Source organism: Esox lucius, chromosome 16 (genome assembly GCF_011004845.1).
Source record: "Esox lucius isolate fEsoLuc1 chromosome 16, fEsoLuc1.pri, whole genome shotgun sequence".
Lineage (NCBI taxonomy): Eukaryota > Metazoa > Chordata > Actinopteri > Esociformes > Esocidae > Esox > Esox lucius.
The window spans coordinates 21,424,593-21,448,650 of NC_047584.1; the positions used below are offsets into that span (position 1 = coordinate 21,424,593).

The window sequence follows — 24,058 nt, forward strand, 5'->3', positions numbered from 1 at the left end:
GTAGATTTTTCTGAATGGCAATTGGCCGCCTGACCTGGCCTTGCAAAGCACACCAAGCATGCCAAGTCCCCAGCAGAACCAAGCAATGGCAGTGTGGGTCGCATAGGAAGGGGGGCTTGTTTTGCCTGGAAGAGAATCAGATGCGAGTATGTGCAGCGAAATACGCAATGTAAAAGCAAGCATTACATTTAGGCAGATGTTATTTGCACCCAGGTGTCCGTAGCCAACAATGTAATTTGCACCCCGGTGTCCATAGCCAACAATGATATTTGCACCCAGGTGTCCGTAGCCAACAATGTCATTTGCACCCCAGTGTCCATAGCCAACAATGCTATTTGCACCCAGGTGTCCTTAGCCAGCAATGATATTTGCACCCGGGGTGGCAATAGCCCATATACAGCTCTGGAAAAAATTAAGAGACCACTGCACCTTTTTCTTTTGAGTGAGGAACAGATGCTTTCAATTTGCAGTGGTCTCTTTTTGAAAAGGAAAGAAAAAGGTGCAGTGGTCTCTTAAATTTTTCCGGAGCTGTATCTATAAGGTGTATATAATGTCACTATATTCACACTTTGGCTGTCTCAAAACATGCATATCAGTGTTGAGACTTGGAATTATGCATCATATAAGTCACAAGAATTAATGTATAATGTAAAACTCAGGTCATCAAATGCACCTTTGAAACTTTGATAATATGGAAATTCCCCATTCCCCAATGTCCCCATCTAACATTAGCTACCTAGTATAATATAATAGTTTTACGTAAAACATAATTTTGCTATTTGGCAACACAGCAGAGTATTTCGATTAACTGCAGGAAATGTGAAAATTTCACATTTTGCCCAAGCATGTTCAGCTGTAGCCAGTTAGAGCTAGCTAGCTAGCACCAATGGTACTAGTTAGCAAAATTACTGTATGCCTTCATCATTGCTGGCTAACGTTTGCTAAATTACTTGGCTAACGTCTAACATTTGCTAAATTAGCTAGGCATAGCTAAATATAGAAGTTTGCACTTTGGTCTGTTTAAGTTTAATTATACAAACAGCGAGAAAACACATGATGATGTTGAAAAGGTTATATTTTGTATTTAATGTAGCCTACATTTTTTCATTGAATCCTCCTTTGGCACATGCAACCGTTGAGTCACGTAGCTATCGACTTCTTTTTTTAACTTTATTGTCATCGAACAAGTACAAGTACAGTACAGCGAAATGCAATATAAACCATAGCCGTATGAGGGCCGAACTCACAACCCAGAGAATGACACTGACGCCCTACCTACTGCGCTAAGGAATCAACTGCCAGTGCTGAGTGACCAGTATCCTTTGGCGTCTGCTGCCGTTGATGCACGTAGGTATTCGTCAAATTTTGCGTCATTTATTTTGGTGGGTGTGATTAGCCGATTAGCTGCTGTGTGGCTATTCTTACCTGGGTGCAAATAGACGCTCCATTACATTTATCATTAGCTGCTAGTCTTTAACTTCATCAACATCTATACGTGCGCACACTGTCAAAACATTGGTCCATTACCTGCAATTCCCTTTCACCACTCTGCAGCCACCCCCTGCATTATCCAGTTGCTTTTCTTGTAGTTTTTGTGAAGTCTGACTGTGTTTTTTCTATGTACGTCTCTATTCTTGAGTTATTTTTGTGTGCTTTTTAATATACTCACAGTTTTTTTGCTTCTGTTCTAATAGCAGCTAGCTCCATAAAGGCCAAGCCTCCATTACTGAAGACTGGGGCTGCATCACAGATTGCAACCTATTAACTATTTGGTTCATTACTTCCATCCGTGAGCATTGGTGGCGATCTAAATTGACCAAAGTGTGCTATTTGAGAGGCAACATTGATAAAATCAAATAAAGATCTATAGCTGATCCCCCACAGCGGTGTCCTACTGCCGAAACCTGAGGCAAGACTGGTTCCCACCCTGATCTGGAAATGTGTTTTCTCTCCTCTCGCCCCATTCACACAAGTAGATGGTTATTACTGTAGTTCAACCATCACATTCACAACAGTTAAAAGCACCTGTGAAAATGTTTCTGACTAACTCCCCCTGTCTTTCTCTCGCTCTTTCTCTCGCTCTCATTTTCTTCAGACGTTGGCGTCCTTCCATTAGCATTTACACAAGCGCACCTTGAAGAATGAGTGGTAAACAACTGAATTACCACTCATGTACATCACGTGGAGCTGCGTGCAAAACAGTGGACGGCCCTTGACCTTTTCGAAGTGCTGACTTTGTGTTGATTATACTCGGCTTGAGATATTTATGTTGCTATTAAAACCTGTTTCCATATAAATCACACTAGTTTTGCCATTAGATACAGACCAGGTCTGTCAGGAACCCTTTAGGTGCTCTGATACAGCCATGCGTGACAGGGTCTCTAATAGACGGTTAACCCATAGCCTCTCATCACTCACTGTCTCCAGAGCAGCAGGATGGAGGTCACACACTGCACTGTAGTTGGTGTCTGTCTGCTTAGTCCGAGAGAAAAACAGAGACGAGGAAAATGGAGAGAAAGACACAATGAATATGGAAAAGATATGGAAATAGATGGAACGAGAGGAGGGCGAGTAAAGGCGCTCACAGCCCAAGGCGGAGTGGTCCATTTGTTGTCAATTTTGCCCAGGCAGGGGATGGAGTCATATCCGTGTGGCACAGTCAGTGATGGGAAGGCCGCTCAGCCAGTCGGAAGCGAGGCAGAATAGACTTTTTGTTAGTTTTCTGAATCAGTGCCACCTGTGTCGACCAATTGCAAGGGAAAACACAGTGTTCTGATACGTCGGCACGTGTGTCCAATCGATTATATTTGTTTGTTTCTTTTCTATAGTCACTGGTGGCTGTCACACTGTTAATGAACACACCACGAATGACTGGACAGAATAGGAGGTGTGCTCGCTGGGCTACTCTGTGAATCTCCACTAAGTGTGACGAAAGCCCTTAAGACAAAAGATAGTGGTCACTGGTGAGATGCAGAGGAAGAGCGGCAGTATAGGAGAATGGGGGAGTGAGTGTGTGTTGGAGATGAGGAGTGGAACAGGAAAACATTAGAGATGGAGAAAGGGAAATACATTCAGAGATTGAGGGAGGGATAGAGAGAGGCGAAAGACAAGAGAAAACGGTGGCCAGAGACCAAACCAGAAGTGTTCAGAATTTTCTTTATTTTTTCTGTTACGTAAGAATACCCCAAGTGTCAGAATACATTTCATTCACAGGCACGAGTTTCTGTCTTTCTCCCTGCTAGCTATGAGAGAGTGAATAATTTAAACTACACTCATTGTCCCACTTCATCATTCCCTCCTCGATAGTCTGAAAAACACAAACTCACACATGCCCTCTATCAACATACATGTAGATAACGCACTCATCTACTGTACATATCAGCATGTATTTTATTGTGTAGGACCTTTGTCTTTGTGAAGGAATGTTGCAGAGTAGCTTTTTGTAGTGACAAAAGTGTCTCTTTATTGCTCTTACACATGTTATCCCACAAGACATACTGTTTGAAACAGCACTCTGTAAAATGCACAGTGGCAAATGCCTATAAGGAATTCTCCCTAATTTGTTGAAAATAGTTGTTATATGATGTACACTCAGCAAGTACTTGCTTTATCACACCTTCAGTCTCCTGATATAACCCTCTTGGTCCTACCTCATTAACCTTGCCTCAATAACCCAGCCCTTAGCACATCAATAACCAACAGTTTTTAAAAACAACTACCAAGTAAGTGACCAAATGCTACCAATCTAGCAGTTGAGTCGTTCCGAATGCTCCAGATTGTTTTAAAGTGTAGGTTGAGCACAGAGAGTAGTACAAGTCAAGAGGAAACAGTGAAAAGGCAGAGTGGTTTTTGAAATGGAATCATCCCATCCATGCCCTGGGGCAAGTGGATAGGTGAGGAGGAGGGAGGAGAGGAGTGGTGTGGAAAGGGGAGTGAGGAGAGGGGTGTTGTGGAGAGAAGAGGAGGACAAGGGTCTTCACAGCAACTGGTCTCTCCCTTCCTCGTTGCCTGTCTCTTTACATCTGTCTTCTCCAGAATACGTCAGCAGGCTCCGAGCAGAAGTCATTTGTAATGGCCCCCTTGGATGTCCCTGTCATATTATCATGTCCTTTCTTTCCAACCCTGCTCTCTGGAGATGTGTAAAAGGATCGATACGATCTATAAGCGACATATAAGAGGATAAAGGTTATTAAGTACACACAGGGCTAATCTGGAGGCGGATTAAATGGACCCCTCTGTATTGAAACAGACCTGAATTCCTAGGAGGTAGAAATTGCCCTGGATAAAATCAATTTGTAGCTGGTATATTGCAATGTGGCTCTATAGATTTTCCCACTAGGGTCTGTGTAGGAGACTGTAAAAATAAGGAAACTCATGGGTTTCCAGGGACTGGGTTGTGTGGATGTCAAATGTGCCTCTGTTGCCCCTTTCAATCAGACTTTTGAATATAAAATAGGAAACACAGTAAAATACCGACTACAACATACTGAGGTGAAACTGGGAGTTATTGGATAGTCCTGTGTTTCTACAGACTGTATTCATGTTTCTGTCTGTCTCTCTCAACCTTATCGCTCTTTACCTCTCTGTCTCTTTACCTTTGTGTCTCTTTCTGTCTCCCTCTACCTCTTTGTCTCTCTTTCTCTCTCTCTCTCTACCTCTCTCTCTCTATTAGTATCTGTTTTCCTAAAATCCCCCCGGCTATTCCTCTGGTCCCCCTGTCTCCACCTGTCCTTCCAGAAGCAGATGATTGGAGTTAATTATATGTCTTCCCCAGAACAGTGACAAGAGGTTAAACGCTGCCACTTCGTTTGACATTTCCAAAGTGCAGCTATGCTTTCCATTTCAGATTAATTGCAGTTATTTTCATGCTTAGGCAAACATTTTTACCCCGCTTCTCTTCTTATTTTATTTTGAGCCACCATGAACACAAACGTTACATTAGCTAGCAGCCAAGGCTAGTCAAGCTGGGCTCAGTCCTTCCGCATGGTAATTGCGGCCCACTGAGCTGTCACAAGAATAACCGCCTCAATAAAGATACATAACATAGATGAGCCTGTCAGTACACACATTTTCATTTTTCATTGTTTTCTACCAGCTAGTTGCCTGATTTCCCATAGTTTTGTTCATTCATTGTTGCTCGTCCATTTTTTAACCCCCACTAGTTCTCTGCAATAAATCTGCCCCTCCCCCCAAGAAAAACAGTCTTCACTTCCATCAGCCAGACGTGCTTCTCTCAATTTCTCTGTACACAGTGAGCTGACACAAACACTCTCTCTCTCACACACACACACACGCACACTTCACTGCTCACAGTCCATCTGTTATTTTCTTATTTTTACACTTTCTCTTTCACTCTTGAATCTCACACTGAAACTTACAGTATGTACATGTGTATTATTTAACATACTGTACACACACAATCACGCACACACTGAATATTGTGTTCAATATGCACTTCATCACCCTGCATTTGCTCAAGGGGAAAATCTGGATGATCATACATTAAGTTCAACGAGCGCTGCTCAGTGTTTCGTGAAAGTATTTTGGATCATGAAATGGTGCTCATGAGGGATGGATGTATGAATAGTCAGGTGGATGGATGGATGGACAAGGTGAAAATGAAGGACAAGTGGAATCAGTTACATTCTCTCCTAAAGGACTAAGCAGAATCAGTGCCTTTGGACAGCAGATCCGTGCTTGGCCTGTCTCTTACTGACAAACCACCACAGGAGAAATAGAGGGATGAACAGAGGGATGGATAGAAGGATAGACATGACAAGGTGAAAATAAAGGACACGTGGAATCAGTGTTGTCCTGACAGGTCTTTGGACAGCCTCTCCCCAGCCTGGTCACTGTCTGTCTATGAGAAACCCCCATGGTTATATACCGAATAGTACCATATTCCCTTCACAGGTTACTACTGTTGACCACACCACATAGAATTCAAGGAATAGGAGGTAATTTGGAACAAATCCTCTCTTTCATTCTATTCCTTTCTCCATTTCTCTCTCCATTTTCTACCTCTCTCTACCTTTCTCTAACTCAATCTCCACCTCTCTCTCCATTCTCCACCTTTCTCATCCCCTCTTGCCTGGCAGCATCCAGACCTCAGGTTGCTTCCAATTGTGTGTCTAATTGATTAGTTCTCATGCAATTACTCTTGTGTCATACTCAATATTTCTTCGCTTGGGGGGAGGGCAAAAGGGATTTTTTTTTTTTTTTTGAAGGACAACATTCATATTGTCACATTTGCAAGCTCACTAATGCGGTTTAGGAACAGCATGTTAGTACCACGAACACCAGCGTGGAATGTCCTCACCATTACGTATTAGGTGCACAGCCATTATGTAGGAGGCGGCATTAGTCAACAACATTGTTTGTTTATGTCATTGGTTTACATGAATATCCATTGGCCCAAATAGTATAAAAAGGTTCTTTAAGTCAAAGGAATGAGAAATGATACATTGGTTGTCACATAACTTAAATAAATTACATGTCCAGTTTCCAAACCTTCCTTGTAGCCATCCCACCTCCACATTGCTTTTCAATAGTGGACACTTCATGAGGAAGGAAAGATCATCTGTTGCTTTCTATTTTTGAGGGAGTAGCCATCATTTGCACGGGGCCGTGTAGTTAAAGGTTGTGCACTATATAGTGGAAAGGTTGCCATTTGGAACACACAAATTAAATCATCACCTTCATCTTCCCCTACTGCCCTCCACCAAATAAAGTACAGAAAAACCATCACAAATATGTGGCCTTAACAAAAAACAATGTGTTTCCATGAAGTAAACAGGTGTGTACATTGTGAGCATTCTGAGTTTTTAGGTGAATTGTCTTCTTGATACTCCCAGGTGTGGAAGCAGTCTTGCTTCTACAACTGCAACAATTTCTAATAAAATAAAGCTGGCATTGGAAAAGTACAAAACATAGAAACACCCATCTCTCTTCCCTAACATTTCTCTTCAAGTTCTCTTCAGTACTGGAGGAGTCTGTCTGAAAACACTGTCAGAATTATTTTTGGGAAAACATTGTCTGAAACTGCCTCAACTACCCTGAGAATAACAATAAGGACAAAAGGAAACATAATAATGAAAATCATGTAGTATTTTCCTATTGTCTCTTATAAATAGTAAGAATGAACAAGACACAAAGAAAATATAACTAAAGCCTAGGGAAACAAAGTTGAAAAGCGTAAAAGAAAAAGAAAATAAGAAAAAAGATCCCTTCTTCCATTTAACATCAAACTTTTTATTGCATTTGGAGGGTAAATCACTGTGGTGATTACACTGACATCAAATGGAAAACGCTGGGGCTAATGCTAATACTGTATAACGTTAGTTAGCTGGCTAACCTCAGCCCAGTGCTGCCTGGGCCCCATGGTGGAACCAGAGTTATTAATAATGGATTGGGTGTCATCATTAAGAAACTGAATGATTAAAACATATCTCCCAGCTTCAAACGGCACTTTGCTCCAACCTTAAAAAAGCCTTATGATGTAGGCTAGTACAGTCCCTATTGTTACTAAGCTACATATTTACTTGTGGTATTCACAACTAGGGTTGTATAATAAACTGCCACAACATTGTCATGCATTTGTTGTGTTTTTCGGGTAAAATGAACCCCTGTATTATATAGGCTAGCCTCAGTCCCTCCTGTTGATTTGAAGCTATAAAAAAACACTAAACATGTGTCATCAGTGCTCTGAAATGAAATACATTAATTTACCTCTTAGTAGTATACAATATTGGCACTGGTAATGACTTAAAATCTCCAGTAATAACCAAGCATAATTTTGAGTTTTTTTAGGTTACAGTCAATTGGTTGGTTTTGCGGATATAGAGTAAACCTTGTCAATGACTGAAAAATTCAAGCTCACTTAGAGATTAGTTAAAACACACTGGACGCTATCATGCTTCGTCATTGGCTTTGGGTCAAATTCAGGCATACTGTAACAGTGACCTCTTGGACAGTCAATTCTAAAACTATCTGAGAGTAGCTATCACTTATTGCTGATAAAGACATAAACAATTCACTAAACTGTGCAGTGAAGCTTTTCTTCAGTTTTTTTTTTCAACCTGCCCATGACTGCTTCTTTTGTGGGTGTGGTTGCTAAGCAAGCTTTACTGGCTTGCACTGAACATATGCTAAAATTAGGGCTGTGAAAGTTAACACATTCATATACAGACAGCAATCCCAATCCATCTGGGAACTAATAGGTAAAATATTCTCTAGCCTGAAGATCACCAGTGTCACGGTAATTCCAAATAGGACGAGATTTTGTATCGTATTTCCCACTTCACTTGATCGCACTAAAAGTAATATGTTTCTGATGTTGCACACTGCATATGTCTCACTAATTAGCAAAAGGGTTGTTAGTACTCAGTGGACAGTTTGAGTAAGTCGTTTCCAGATATGATATCCCCATATCATTCCATCTGTCAGCGTTAGTGACGATCTGCTGAAAATAAAGTCATGAAAGATGTCTTCAGGGAGTCGTCATCCTTGCCTCTGCCTGCACTTAGACCTGTTAGACTTAGACCAGATGGGACCTGTTAGGACTAGTTAGCTTTAGTTAGGACCAGTTAGGACTATTTAGGACCTGCTATTGGGCCTGCTAAAACATCTTAGGACCTGTTAGGACCAGTCAGGACTTCTTAGGACCTGCTGTTGGGAACTGTTATGACCAGATAGGACCTCTTAAGACCCATTAAGACCTGTTAGCACCTGTGGAGGAGAGATGACTAGTACACCCAATAAAGAAGCCTTATGTGCAACCAGACTGTGTGTGGGTCCGTGTGTATGGAAAGGGATAATTAAATGAAAGAGTGCAGGAGTGGGGTGCTGGGCTGTGCCCACCAGGGCCTGGCTACTGAATAATGGACCTGATCCGATGGACTGAGGAGCCCAGCCTGAAATGGACTAACTGATGAGCCCTAGTACCTGGACCCTGCTGCACCCCATTTCCCTCTGTCTGAAGGGTCACTGGAATGTGGGCAGGGGGCTGAGGAACTTTGTGCGCCTCTTGGTACCGTCATCTAATGTCTCCAGTTTTGAGGGAATATTTTTTTGCAGTGGTTGGGATGAACCAGCCAAAACCAGACTTTTGCCTCATTAAAAGTTAAAGTGAGATTGCATGGAATTTTAATGTCAATTAATAATCAAAACATAGCCTAGTCAGCCTCCTCCCTCCGGCTATGTTTTAGTTAGCTCTGAAACAGTGCAGTCGGCCTCGTTCTCAGCCTGGAGGATTATAGGCAAAACGGACATCCACAACACACTGACCTGACAACAAGAGGCCTATATTCGGTTGCAGTGTCCACGCCAACACATTATTTAAATTCTACTGAGAACCTGTTTAAAACGGGACCAGTGTAACCACGGTGCTGTCCTTCATTTGCAATGGGAGGACTGTCTGCCCCATGCCATTGCCCCAAATGCCTCCCTTTAATATATCCCCTGATATCTAGAATAGGCTGTAGATTAGGCCTTCTCCTTATCAGCCACCGTCTTTCACGCCACCACAGTGGGCACCTTTCTTCCAATCCCAAACCGTTTGCCAACTGATGTGAACACACCTTTCTCTCCCTCAGACCCACAGAGATGTTGCTTTAATGGGAACGCATTTCATCCTCAGAGCACAGGGAAATGTTAATGAAACACTTTAAAAGGGTTAGGCCAATTATTTCTCTTCCTGTCAATTGCATGCGTCTCATTTCTGAAATGTCAGGGGTGCATGCGAGCAGGGGGAAGAGAGGGTGGGGGAGGGGATGAGGGAATAATTTGGGTTTTCTTGGTCAGAGGTAAGAGATTGAGAAAGGACAGAGAGAGGATAGAGGGAGGAGGGGTGATATGGGGAGATGAGGAGGAGGGTTAGGAGACATATAGATGGGAGGCGGAGGGGACAGTGTTCGTGGTTCCACGAGAAATGGCATCCTGAGGGAGGAGGAGCTTACACATGACCCCAATGTCAAAGGCCTTTTGTGTATCAGTGTATCTGTCAGAGACTGAATGTGTGCTTGTATGGTGTGTGCGCGTGCGTGCGCGTGTTTATGAATGTGTCCCCAAAGTGAATGTTTGTGTGCGAGACTGTGTATAATTTATGAAGCTGTACTTGCAAAACACAACAGGCCAGAGTATCACGCGTATTGGTCCTGACCCATGCACTACACTACTACCACTACCCTTCAACTGTCAGCTGAGACTCAGCCCAGCACACTGCTCTCTTTGTGAGAGACTAGCAGAGCGGGGCCGTATAAGCCAGCTCGCCTCTCATCCCCTTCACTCCTCCTACCCTCCTCCTCCTCACAGCATCGTGGCTCCATTCATTATTAATGCATTTTCTTTGCACTTGCTGGGCTAGGCTAGCTGGGCCTCAGAGAAGTGGAGCAGGCGCAGAGCAGATAGCCATGTAACACGGAGCAGAGGAAGAGCTACCGTGACACACGGAGGCGGCATTAGGCCTGGCCATCCATGTGTAATGGGACATGAAGAGCCCTCGCTGTTCCGTCGGGCCCCTGTGGAGCCCCATCTACAGCTCATCCACCTGGATGTTATGGCACACATGAATTAATCTACTAAATATGCACAGGGTAGCCTCACCGCTGCTTCACGTGAACCATATGCACACACGCATGTCAAACACGCTCAAACGCACATGCACACACTCATACAGAAACTGGCCATTTAGTTTGGGTAAAGATCTCTTTTATTCCTTATCCCCTCTCCTTCATCCCCGCCTATTAGGTCACACAGGTTGGTGTGAACCATCCCTGAAAGCAGTAGGTTTAGACCGTCCAAGGTCTGTCAGAAGCTCCCCTGAATGGCAATTAGGACTGTCAATCAGGTGCCACACCATGGTCAGATCTTATGGGAAAAAGCAGCTGCAGAAACCAAAACAAAATGTTTGTATTACCTGCTGTTGGCACATACACAAAGCTAAATATATAGAACATTTTCCAACACACAGGCTCTCACACATGCACAGACACACACAAATCAAATAGGCAAACAAAAAAAATGCCCCGGACGGGTTCCCCAGTCCTATAATGTGGATCCCCAGTTCTCTGTTGTGGATCCCCAGTCCTCTGTGATGGAAACCCAGTCCTGTGGTGGATCCCCAGTCCTCTGTAGTGGATCCCCAGCCTTCTCTGTGGTGGATCTCCAGTCCTTTCTGTGGTGGAGCTCCAGTCCTCTGTGGTAGATTCCCAATCCTTTCTGCAGTGGATCCCCAGTCATCTCTATGGTGGATCCTCAGTTCTCTCTGTGGTGGATTCCCAGTCATCTCTGTGGTGGATCCCCAGTTCTCTCTTTGTTGGATCCCCAGTTTTCTCTGTAGTGGATCCCCAGTCCTTTCTGTAGTGGATCCCCAGTCATCTCTGTGTTGGATCCCCAGTCCTCTCTGTGGTGGATCCCCAGTTCTCTCTTTGTTGGATCCCCAGTTTTCTCTGTAGTGGATCCCCAGTCCTTTCTGTAGTGGATCCCCAGTCCTCTCTGTAGTGGATCCCCAGTCCTCTCTGTAGTGGATCCCTAGTCCTCTCTGTAGTAAATCCCTAGTCCTCTCTATAGTGGATCCCCAGTGCTCTCTGTGGTCGATCCCCAGTTCTCTCTGTGGTAGGGATCTTTATGCTTTCATTTAGTTGGCATTTATTATGAATGCCAGCTGTCTTTTTGAGAGATGTTCATTCCAATGCAACACTCCAAATGGGTTCTTCCGCTGTGCCCTCTAGGAGAGCCCTTTCTACAGGTAGAACACTTTTATAGTCCAATTAAAGCCGATCTTGGATCCATGTAGAACCCTCTGTCTACCGTGAAAACGGTTATATGAAGGTATCCCCAAAATGACAGCAAAACACCCCTTTTGGACACTTTTATTTATTTGAGCCAATCAGACACACATGTTAATGAGCTAAGTGTCCCCAAACCTTACCCTGCCACTCTCACACAGACAAACACACATACAGACATACACAGACACACTCTCACACAGACATACACAGACACACTCTCACACAGACATACACAGACACACTCTCACACAGACACACTCTCACACAGACATACACAGACACACTCTCACACAGACACACTCTCACACCGACACACACAGACACACTCTCACACAGACACACAGACCCACTCTCACACAGACACTCTCACACAGGCACACTCTCACTCAGACACACACACACACATACACACACACAGACACACACATACACAGACACACTCTCACACAGACACACACACACACACACAGACACACTCTCACAGATGCACAAACTCATTCTTATTTTTGCTTGCTCTCTTTCTCTCTATTCTTACACAGACACACACACTCTCACACAGACACACTCTCACACAGACACACACACACACACACACACACACACACACACACACAGACACACTCTCACAGATGCACAAACTCATTCTTATTTTTGCTTGCTCTCTTTCTCTCTATTCTTACACAGACACACACAGAGACTCTCACACAGACACACTCTCACACAGACATACACAGACACTCTCACACGCAGGCACACTCTCACACAGATACACACACGCGCAGACACACTCTCACACAGACAAACACACACACTCTCTCACACTGACACACACACACAGACACACTCTCACAGACGCACAAACTCGTTCTTATTTTTGCTTGCTCTCTTTCTCTCTATTCTTAGTCTCTCTATTTGTTCAGACAGAAAACCAGTTTGTGTCTGCTAGCTGATGATAACATCGCCTGAAATGGAACAATTACATCTATCACATGACAGCCTATTTCAGCACGTCAACAGGGAAAATGGCGTGATATCAAAATCTTCTTTTATCCATAGTTCCCTGTGTATTTGTGGCAGCAACATAATTTGTTTTTACTGTTTTGTTCTGACTCTTAGGATTCTGTCTATATAAGGCATTCACGTATTGGCTTGCACAAAATGTCCAGTTTTGCTGTTTTTTATCAAGTTCAAATGGGCAAAGACTATTTTCCCACCCACATTGGGTTGTCTTGTTGGTTTAGTGTTTTTCCTTTAACATGGCCTGATTTTGCTAATCGCCCACCACCCCAGTCTCCACCTGTTACTTTCTGCTTTTCTTACAGTCAGTGGTAATTTATGAAGCACATCCACCATCTCACTGTTGAGTTCTTTGGTTGTAATATTAGATGCTTGCTCTAGCAATGAGATAAGCCTGAAAGAGCAGCGCCTAAACGCCAAAATGTAAGAAAAATCTATTTTGTTTCTAATTAATGTTTAAACAGAGGTATGTATTGTTTTCAGTCTGACCTACTGTATTTCTTCCTGAATTCTCTTTCTACTGTCTTTTCTCTCTAATAACTCTTAGTCTAAAATAAAATCTTACTCTACTCCCTCCCGACTATCTACTCTACCTGTACTCTCTTCTCTCGCTTTTCTGTCAGTATTTTCTCTTTACTATATTATTTTGACACTATCTCTCTACTTTCTCTTTTACTCTCTCTCTCTTCACTTAAATTCCCTCCCTATATTTTTAGATTTGCATCTTCTATAAATATATCGTTTTGTATGAGTATGTTTCTGTATGTAAAATGATTTAAGGAGCATTATGCATTGTAATATAAGATGTTTATCCCTTCATATATGGAACGATAGAGTTTTACAGTATTTATTTACCTACTAATTATTTTGGGTGCAGACAAAAGCACATCTTCAAATGCAGACTTTCTATGGAAAACAGAAGGCAGGCACCCTCCCTTTCTTCTATTCATTTCACCAAGAGACATGGTTATATTCTCCTCAAGCACATTGTTAGACAATGGCAGAGTGGGGCAAGCAAAATCCCTCTATCATTTCCTGTTTACAAAATCTTTTACAGTGTGCTCAATTTCTGTCAATTTGTGATGTATCAGTGTGCAATCTAAATGGCGACGACAGATCTTAAACATCCTGGTGTGAACAGGAAGCAGTGATTCGGGAGAGTGGGTTTTAATGCCAACTGGTGTGTCTGCAACTACCTAATGTCCACCTGGAAAATATATTCTACACACTGCCCTTTAAAATATCGCCTCATACAACATATTGCTCAGTAACCACATTTCTCTCGACAGTTTTCATGTGAGGAAGAGCATACAGTATAAAAAAACAATGACAGATGTGATGGAGTGTCTTTGTTAAAGTGGGCGGGCAATTAGTTCGTTTAACATGATGGGATCTTTTTGTGTCTGTAAAATGTATTATGAGTGAAATGCCAATGGAACTGCCTTCGTGAGCATATATTGATAGAATGGCCATCATAAATCATGTCACGTGATTATGTTCTGAGGTCCTCCCAGCACGCTTCAGGAACCCATGCAGTTTATTAGGATGCAGAATAAATATTAAATGTATACGTGGCTGCCATTTGAAAAATAAACACAGTATTACTCTCATCCATAATAATCTCATAATTTAGAATAGCAATCTGTTGGCTAGAATGCAGGTGTACAGACCAAAGTGAGGAAATACATAACTGCATCAGTTGAGTGTACAACGCCGTAATGAAAAATGAAAACAAAATAGCTGTTGGTACTACGTCATCTCACATTGTTTGTACAGCCTTTAGATGGAGCCAACAGAGCTAAAGTGTGATTTCACTCCTCTGAACCTCTTCGTTCTCCTCTGTTTTTTGCTAGATAACAATTACTAGGTCTTGGTCATGGCTGAAATCCTCCTCAATCAATCAATCGATCAAATGTAATTTCCAAAGCCGTTTTTTACATCAACTTTGTGACAAAGTGCTTTTACACACTCACAGTCCTATGAAAGCACTTCTGGCTGGGCCGGGTGACGATTAGAAGACCACGTTTTGGGCATGTTAAGATGACCAGCGGGTCAATAAATGCATGGGGGCTGTGACCTTAAAGAGAGTCCGAGTCAGCTGCAGAACCAGGTGGACAATTTGACCTGCAACATGACCAGGAGGACCTTGGACAGGGACAGCTAGGAGACATCCCAGCCAGGTGGTCCTGAGGTGTTGTCCAGGGGCTCATGTCCCCCTGAGGTTGAACAGGACACCGTGGACATTAGAGACAGTATTCTTGGGATCCAAAAGGACACCTGAGCAAACTGTTCCGACTGACCCTTGTCCCCCATCACATTATCTGATGTAACGTAAACGACTGAGTCAGGACAGGACCGACTGACCCGAATCCCACATTATTATAGAGGTGTAGAAGTAGTGGCTGAGACAGGGGGGGGGGGGGGGGGGTCCAGAGACGCTGGAACCCCATCAGAAGGTAACCCAAGACTGGGCCCACCAGGCAGGAAGTAACTTTGCCTACTTTGAGATCAGACCCAAAGGTACACCAACCAAGCACAACCACCCTGAAAGCGTGCAGAGTTTAGCCCACAGAGTTCACTCCTATTGCACTCAGACAGTTTTGTTTAAGCCTCCCTCCCTTTCTCACTGCTTTTTACTTAAGCAGATGCTCTGTGCTTAGGATAATTCCATAATCCTTTAATCTCTGCCATTTTTCATGAAGATTCAATGGGGAAAATGTCATGAACAATAGGCAAACTGTAACCAGATGGTTTCAAATGCAATTACTACCCCTTGTAGAGGAGAGAGGAGACTGTGATGGATACGGTGGCAGAGGTAGGATTGTGGCCCCCAATGACAATGGCCTACGCTGTGTGTGTCTGTGTGTGAGAGTGTTTGTTTGTTTGTGTGTGTGGGTGTGGGTGTGGGTGTGTGTGTTTGACTGTCTCTCACACAAAGCAGTACTACTGGCTGGCTGGTGAAAATGCCAAGAGCAATAAGGTCATGAGGAACTGACACACCAGCAAACAATCGAAACAAACACACACAAATATTTTTTCTTCAAACCACACTTCCTTCCTGCCACCCTTATTCTACCAGAAGTGCTTTTCCACAACCACACATAGTCCCTGTTTAACAGTATTATGAGCCCTCGTGATGTACACTCACCTAAAGGATTATTAGGAACACCTGTTCAATTTCCCATTAATGCAATTATCTAATCAACCAATCACATGGCAGTTGCTTCAATGCATTTAGGGGTGTGGTCCTGGTGAAGACAATCTCCTGAACTCCAAACTGAACGTCAGAATGGGAAATGAGCGTGGCATGGTTGTTGGTGCCAGATGGTGCCGGTCTGAGTATTTCACAATCTGCTCAGTTACTGGGATTTTCACGCACAACCATTTCTAGGGTTTACAAAGAATGGTGTGAAAATGGAAAAACATCCAGTATGTGGCAGTCCTGTGGGCGAAAATGCCATGTTGACGCTAGAGGTCAGAGGAGAATGGGCCGACTGATTCAAGCTGATAGAAGAGCAACTTTGACTGAAATAACCACTTGTTACAACCGAGGTATGCAGCAAAGCATTTGTGAAGCCACAACACGCACAACATTGAGACGGATGGGCTACAACAGCAGAAGACCCCACCGGGTACCACTCATCTCCACTACAAATAGGAAAAAGAGGCTACAATTTGCTACACGAGCTCACCAAAATTGGACAGTTGAAGACTGGAAGAATGTTGCCTGGTCTGATGAGTCTCAATTTCTGTTGAGTCAGAATTTGGCGTAAACAGAATGAGAACATGGATCCATCATGCCTTGTTACCACTGTGCAGTCTGGTGGTGGTGGTGTAATGGTGTGGGGGATGTTTTCTTGGCACACTTTAGGCCCCTTAGTGCCAATTGGGCATTGTTTATATGCCACGGCCTATCAGAGCATTGTTTCTGACCATGTCCATCCCTTTATGACCACCATGTTCCCATAGTCTGATGGCTACTTCCAGCAGGATAATGCACCATGTCACAAAGTTTGAATAATTTCAAATTGGTTTCTTGAACATGACAATGAGTTCACTGTACTGAAATGGCCCCCACAGTCACCAGATCTCAATAGAGCATCTTTGGGATGTGGTGGAATGGGAGCTTCGTGCCCTGGATGTGCATCCCACAAATCTCCATCAACTGCAAGATGCTATCCTATCAATGTGGGCCAACATTTCTAAAGAATGCTTTCAGCACCTTGTTGAATCAATGCCACGTAGAATTAAGGCAGTTCTGAAGGCGAAAGGGGGTCAAACACAGTATTAGTATGGTGTTCCTAATAATCCTTTAGGTGAGTGTATATGGATTTATAGCATTGAATGTATAGATCGAGTCCTTGGGACTAAAATATAATTTTTGTTAAAAATGCAATGTTAACAAATAGTAAATTTTTTGTTGGACTATGAAAAAATAAAAGAATGTTCGGTTATATTTTATTTTGAGAGTCACAATTTCCATCTGTAGATGTTCTATAGAGAGTAATACAATCAACAAAGTTCAAACAAACTATTGGTTGATAAACAACTTCTTGCTAAGGTTAATATTAGGGTTAGGTTTAGAATTAGGTTTAGGGTATGGGTTGAGTTTAAGGATAGAATACATGTTTGGGTTAGGATGTAGATAAGGGTTAGGATTACAGAAGTAGATAATTAGATAAAATGTTACCGATAGTCAGTAGACAATCTGTAGACTACAGGCACACTTTTGGGGCTCTCAGAATAAAGTGTTGCTGAAAGCTCCATCTGAACAAACCCATCTGAACTTTTTACATATTCATATGCCAGTATAAAGGACCCATGTACTCTGCTCTTAGGATGAGAGACAACAGACAACAATCATGTTTCCCTCTGATTTCCTCATATTTCATTATTTTCCTTTATGAATTGGTTTGTTATTGATGGCAACCTTGTGAGGGTAATGATTTTTTTCTATGCAACTGCAGTCTTTTATTTATTGACAGTGTCATTGGTTTTCAATGGTTGGTATGGGGTAGAGGTCTTGTTTTCCACCCAAACTCCTCTTCTGGACACAAATGACTCATTGTGAACTAGGTAATTGACCTTGGTCCATTTGAATAATAAGAAGGAAAAAATAAATCAATGACCGTATATAATGCATTTCTTTAGACCAGAGCAAAAGAAGGCTCCGGATGGGTCCTAGTCAAAGTAATGACTGTAGTTAATAAGATGGTGTTAGGTTATTAAATGCTCTACATTCTGGCTCTCCATCCCCCCTGATCATTATGATGATCACCTGATGGTCACATGACTCTCATCCCGCTGTGCTTGTTCAGGCGTGAATGTCATCAGTGGTGCCATTTCCCCTCTACTCACGACAGACCCTATATGCATTTATAATCCCACTGCCTGACCACTGCTGCACAAGCAGAACAAAAACCTCTCTCTTGCTTTCTGTCTCTCAATTCTTTCCTCTTTCTCCATTTCTCTTTCTTTTCCACCCCTCCTTTTCTGTCTGTGAGCCTCTCGTGAAGCCTTTTCTGTAGTGAAGTTAATTTGGATGTGTTCTGGTCACGTGTTAAATACATAAAAGGACAATTCCTTTTGAATGGTTCCTTGGCTGTATTTCACTGTGGCTCATCCTTAATCACATTTAAATCGCAGCTCGAATCCTGTGTTGGTCTCCTGGCCTTGTCCTTGTTTTGATATGTAGTATAAATGTAGTCATATAGGGCTACATTAATGGCCAGGCTACCAAACCTCAGTCTTACCAGTCAACATCTTTGGTGATTACTGTACATTAGATCTCAGATTGTGTCCCACAGGGTTATAATCATAGTTTTATGATACAATATCTGGGTTCACCTGGGTTCTGTTGAGTATTTGTCGTTGTTTATATTCATTAATTATGGTTAAAGGTCAAAGTGATCAGTCAGACATTGATCTGCTGAGTGTTCTAGAGGTATTATATGAAATTCATGATAATATTGGGTTTGTTTATCATGTTCCCAGTAATGGTTAAGCCAGGACTGGTGGAGGAGAAACTTATTATAGATGTGTACTGACAGGTAACATCCCGCTGGTGCCAGTATAGCTCATTACCTCAGAGGAGGAGAGGATGCCATTGAGGGCCTGAGCCTGTCTGGACATGCTGAGTCAGTCAAAAATAGAATCACAGAATATTGACTTTTTTACGTCCTTCATATCTTACTCACCGTGTCCAGACAGGCGTTTAATGGCGTCCTCTGTGGGCAGGGGCACTGTGTTCTACTGAGACTTACTCAGGCCTAGGCATTAAGTGGAGGTGGGGTGAGTGGAGGTGGCTTTGGGATGACTTGGATGGTGTGAGTGGAGGTGGGATGAGGGGGTGTGGGGTGACTAGGGATTGTGTGAGTGGATGTAGTTTTGGGGTGTCCTGAGTTGGGGTTGGGCAGGTGAAGGTTGGGTGAGTGAAGGTGGGGTGAGTAGGGGTAGGGGCGGGGTTAAGTGAGTTGAAGTGGGGGTAGGGACCCAGACACAGAAAAAGTAGTTACACTGGGAATTTTCAAGCTTATTTGAAATATGTAATGAAGACAGTAAAAATCCTTCTATAGCACTCAATAGAATAATAAAAACACAATGTTATACACCAAGAAAGTTCAGAACAAGTTGCATTAGAAAAGGTCTCTTATAAATACTACGGTGAATCCCGTACTGAAATACTGGGAAACAGTAAATACAGATGAGGCATTTATTCTTGAATTCTCCAGCCACATCAAGTGGAACATAGAATCTATTTGAATGAGGTAATTTGTACTTCAGTGGTTCTGTAGTAGAATGAGGTCACATGCTGTGGTCATATCGGTGGCTGTATTAATGTGGTTGGCACAGCTGTGTGGTTCTGAAAGGGAGAGTGCTCATTGGTTCTGCTACTCTTATTGTTTGTTCAAGTTTACACAGCCTGGATTTGTCGCAGACATATGGTATCCTTGGTAACAAAATGGGCCCAGAAAGGCAGGATGGGATGAGACGGACTGTGTTGTTTTTCTATGTTTTTCAGTCGTGTGAACAAGTTTTATCATATGAACAAGGGAGAACATTTCCCCAAACGTTGGTTCGATCTAGAAAAGTCTACAAATGGGGTAATTTTTCATGAGCTTGTTTTTTTTAAAAGGGCAAATCTTTGTCTACAGTGTAAGTTTATAAACACTTTGTGTTTGTTGGACTTTCTCTGTACGCATGCAACTCTCTCACTCAGGGAGACCAGGGTCAAGCTAGCGTGTTTGCAGCATCTTTGAAGCCGTCTTTGGAGCAGATATTAAAAAAGGTAAAATGTTAAAACTTCTACTGACTCTGAGAATATATGTTTTTCAAGTACAGAAGATAATCATAATTTCACAAATCACATGTAATCGCATTGGTGGGGGAGCATGACAAGAAGAACTCGAGCTAGCTCAACCCTGCTGTTCCTGAGTGAGAGAGTTGTGTGCATAAAGAGGCAGTCCGACAATTATTTCCAACTTCTACAAATTGTAGATATTTGTCTTTAAATGGTAAGTGTTACGGAAATAACTACAATTGGTTAGAATTATAGGTAAGTTGGGGGTTATGGCTAAGTTCTTGTGGGTTGGGATCAGCAAAAATAGGAATTTTTCAACTTTTAGAAAACTAGGTTGAACAGCAAGATTCTTTAGTGTTGTTGTTTCACATCTTTCAAAGTGTAGCCGCGTAGCAGCGTGGCGTAGGCTTTGGCTCCATGTCGTGTTGATTGGTAATATTCCCTTAAGGCCAGGGCAGGAAGTTAATGGTCAGATTTAATTTACCACTCTATGCCTATCATAACCACAGCTGTGTGTCTGTGTGTGTGTGTGTGTGTGTGTGTGGGGGGGGGTTGTTGTGCATAAGGAGAACAAGTTTTTCTAATTACACAAGCATCAGCATTTGCCCTTTTCGTTGTCCAGCCCCATTCACTGTTTTATCTGGTAGAGTTGATGTCACGCCATATGTCTTTGTGTGGGTGGGTGTGCATTGGTGCTGGCACTTGTTAGTGTGTGTGGGTGTATGTGTGTGTGTGCATGAAAAAGTGCTAAATTGCAATTCCTACTGTAGCTCCAGTGGAGGTGCCCTCATCTTGTAATTGAGAACATTAAGCCATTTATCATGTGGAGACTTTCACAGGACAAGGTTATGAGGAATGGTGGTGTATGAGGCAGGTCTGGAATACACACGCCTGCCAGTATTATCAGGCTTTTTTCTCTCTGGATATTATGATATGTAGTATGTATGTAATGTTTATACTCACCGGTACATTTTGAACCTGGCTTGGGTGTTGCTGCGTTAGATAGTGGTTGATGCTGGCACTATATTTCTGCCATTGGTGAGGGCCTTTGTGTTTTATATGAGTGGAGAGAGGTAGAGCAATGCAGTAGCCAAGCTGACACAGCTATAGCTAAGACTAAATAACTAGCAGCAGTATTTAGCTACAGAAGCTTTAGCTAGGTTTAGGCTTAATGGCTGCTCTTTATCCTCATACCCATTCAGATTGGCCTACCTGTTGGTTGCTTGTTGTAGTCCCCCCCTTCTCATTGGGGCTAATATAATTTTAATCATTTAAATGTTGCATTTCATTAGTGAACTGTCACAGAGCCTTTGACTGTGGTGCTGCTCTGATTGGCAACCATGAACGACAAGCTATGCCTTATGCTACCTGTCTTGTTATTTTAGCACAGTCATAAAATAAATGTTTTTTTAAAATTGCTAATTTAAAATATCATTGTATATCCTTGTATGTATTAATATCACATGGATATTGACATTTTCGAAAACCCTTTTCAGCTTTAAAATAGGCAACAAACAAAATGAATACTCAAGTATTTAAACGCTAATATTTAATAAATTCTTAAATAGCCATGTCCATCACAAACATACCAACATGCACACACACACTACAAAGAAGGACCCAACAAAAATGTGCAGAAAATCTGCCTTGAATTATCTTATACATGTCAATAGGTAGCACAGTAAAAGCAAGACTGATTTGCCTCCATATAGAAATAATTTATGTTTTTCCTAGTCAAACCTCTTGGGCTTTACAAGTTAGACATCTGTCTTCCAGATTTAATAAAAGCCATCCTGTCTCCACAATTATAACAGAAGGAGCGTTTACCCTTGCGAAATTGCCAGCCAGGCACGTGCACACAGACCCCAGGGGGGGGCTTAAGCCCCTGCCCTTCTCCCCTCAAACTCAACAAGTGCCCTTATTGCCCACATTCTATCTGTGTGACACGCATCATTCTCTCAGATGGGCATGCATTGTCTGTCTGTGCGACGCGCATCACTCGAGCATGCAGACATGCATCGTCTGTCTGCTTAATACGTGTCGCGGAAGTTGACAGTCATGAGGAAGCTGACGGATGAGAGGGAATGTGGGAGAGAGAGGTGAGGGAGGGAGGGAGGATGGAGGATGGAGGGAGGAGGGGAAGGAAGGATTTTGGCGGGAAGGAAACTGCATCTGCACTGTAGTTTAAAGATGTGTGTTCTGACATAGCACTGTAGTTTAAAGATGTGTGTTCTGACATAGCACTGTAGTTTAAAGATGTGTGTTCTGGCATAGCACTGTAGTTTAAAGATGTGTGTTCTGACATAGCACTGTAGTTTAAAGATGTGTGTTCTGACATAGCACTGTAGTTTAAAGATGTGTGTTCTGACATAGCACTGTAGTTTAAAGATGTGTGTTCTGACATAGCACTGTAGTTTAAAGATGTGTGTTCTGACATAGCACTGTAGTTTAAAGATGTGTGTTCTGACATAGCACTGTAGTTTAAACATGTGTGTTCTGACGTAGCACTGTAGTTGAAAGATGTGTGTTCTGACATAGCACTGTAGTTTAAAGATGTGTGTTCTGACATAGCACTGTAGTTTAAACATGTGTGTTCTGACGTAGCACTGTAGTTTAAAGATGTGTGTTCTGACATAGCACTGTAGTTTAAAGATGTGTGTTCTGGCATAGCACTGTAGTTTAAAGATGTGTGTTCTGACATAGCACTGTAGTTTAAACATGTGTGTTCTGACGTAGCACTGTAGTTTAAAGATGTGTGTTCTGACATAGCACTGTAGTTTAAAGATGTGTGTTCTGACATAGCACTGTAGTTTAAAGATGTGTGTTCTGACATAGCACTGTAGTTGAAAGATGTGTGTTCTGACATAGCACTGTAGTTTAATGATACGTGTTCTGCATTAGCACTGTAGTTTAATGATACGTGTTCTGCATTAGCACTGTAGTTTAATGATTCGTGTTCTGCATTAGCACTGTAGTTTAATGATTCGTGTTCTGCATTAGCACTGTAGTTTAATGATTCGTGTTCTGCATTAGCACTGTAGTTTAATGATTCGTGTTCTGCATCAGCACAGTAGTTTAAATTATGTGTGTTTTGTCATAGCACTGTAGTTTGAAGTCATAACACTGCAAATGAACTAACATTTAAGCTATCTAAATGGGGACACCAAAGTTGATTGCCCTTAAAAAGTAAACCTAAAACGTATCCTTACCCCAACCTAAGTTTCAATCTAACCCAACCACAATAACATTCATGCCTAAACGTTACGTCTTTTAGTCGTCTTTTACGGATATGAAGTAAAACCTAAATCAGACACCTATGTCCATTTCCATCTGCCAGCCCTGTGAGTAGAAGACACAGTAGCTAATCAATCATTTAAATAATACAGTAAGTGGGACAGTTAGCTAGCAGGATGTCTTGAAACTGTCTCTGTTTCACTAAAAAGAACTGCTTTTATTGGTTCCTCTAAGAACCGTTCAAAGAATAATTTGACGAACCTACCTCCAATATATCTACCCCAATTCACCATAAGGAACCACTCAACATTAATTAGTTGAAGATCCTTTTGTAATTGTTGTTTAGAAGAACCCCTAAAAGATCCTCCAAGAACCTTTTCTTTTTAGAGTAGAATGTCATGTCTTTCTTGTGTGAGTTGCTATGCCTGGTGTACATGTTTGGCTTATGTAACCAAGTTACAATGAATTATGAATTCTCTACATTAACCGTTGCTTGGATATGCCATTAAAAAACTACTCTCCAACCGGTTTGGGCATGAAAGCTACTTAAGAAAGATTTATTTCAGGTTATTGTGTGTTCTGCAGCTTTGTTGCTGTGAGCATTTATACCTGAATGTTGTTATACATTGCACATTGATCGTACTTCTTGTTAATAAGGTTCCATTGTTAATAATCTAGCAATAATACTGTATCTGGTAACAATCTAGTTAGTTGTGTT

The 24,058-nt window shown here is 42.2% G+C and overlaps 1 protein-coding gene across 1 annotated transcript in view; it reads left to right on the top strand.

The window, feature by feature from the left end:
- Positions 1-24,058, top strand: part of LOC105016195 (receptor tyrosine-protein kinase erbB-4) — a 344,454-nt gene that overhangs the window by 218,441 nt on the left and 101,955 nt on the right. The window lies entirely within an intron of this gene.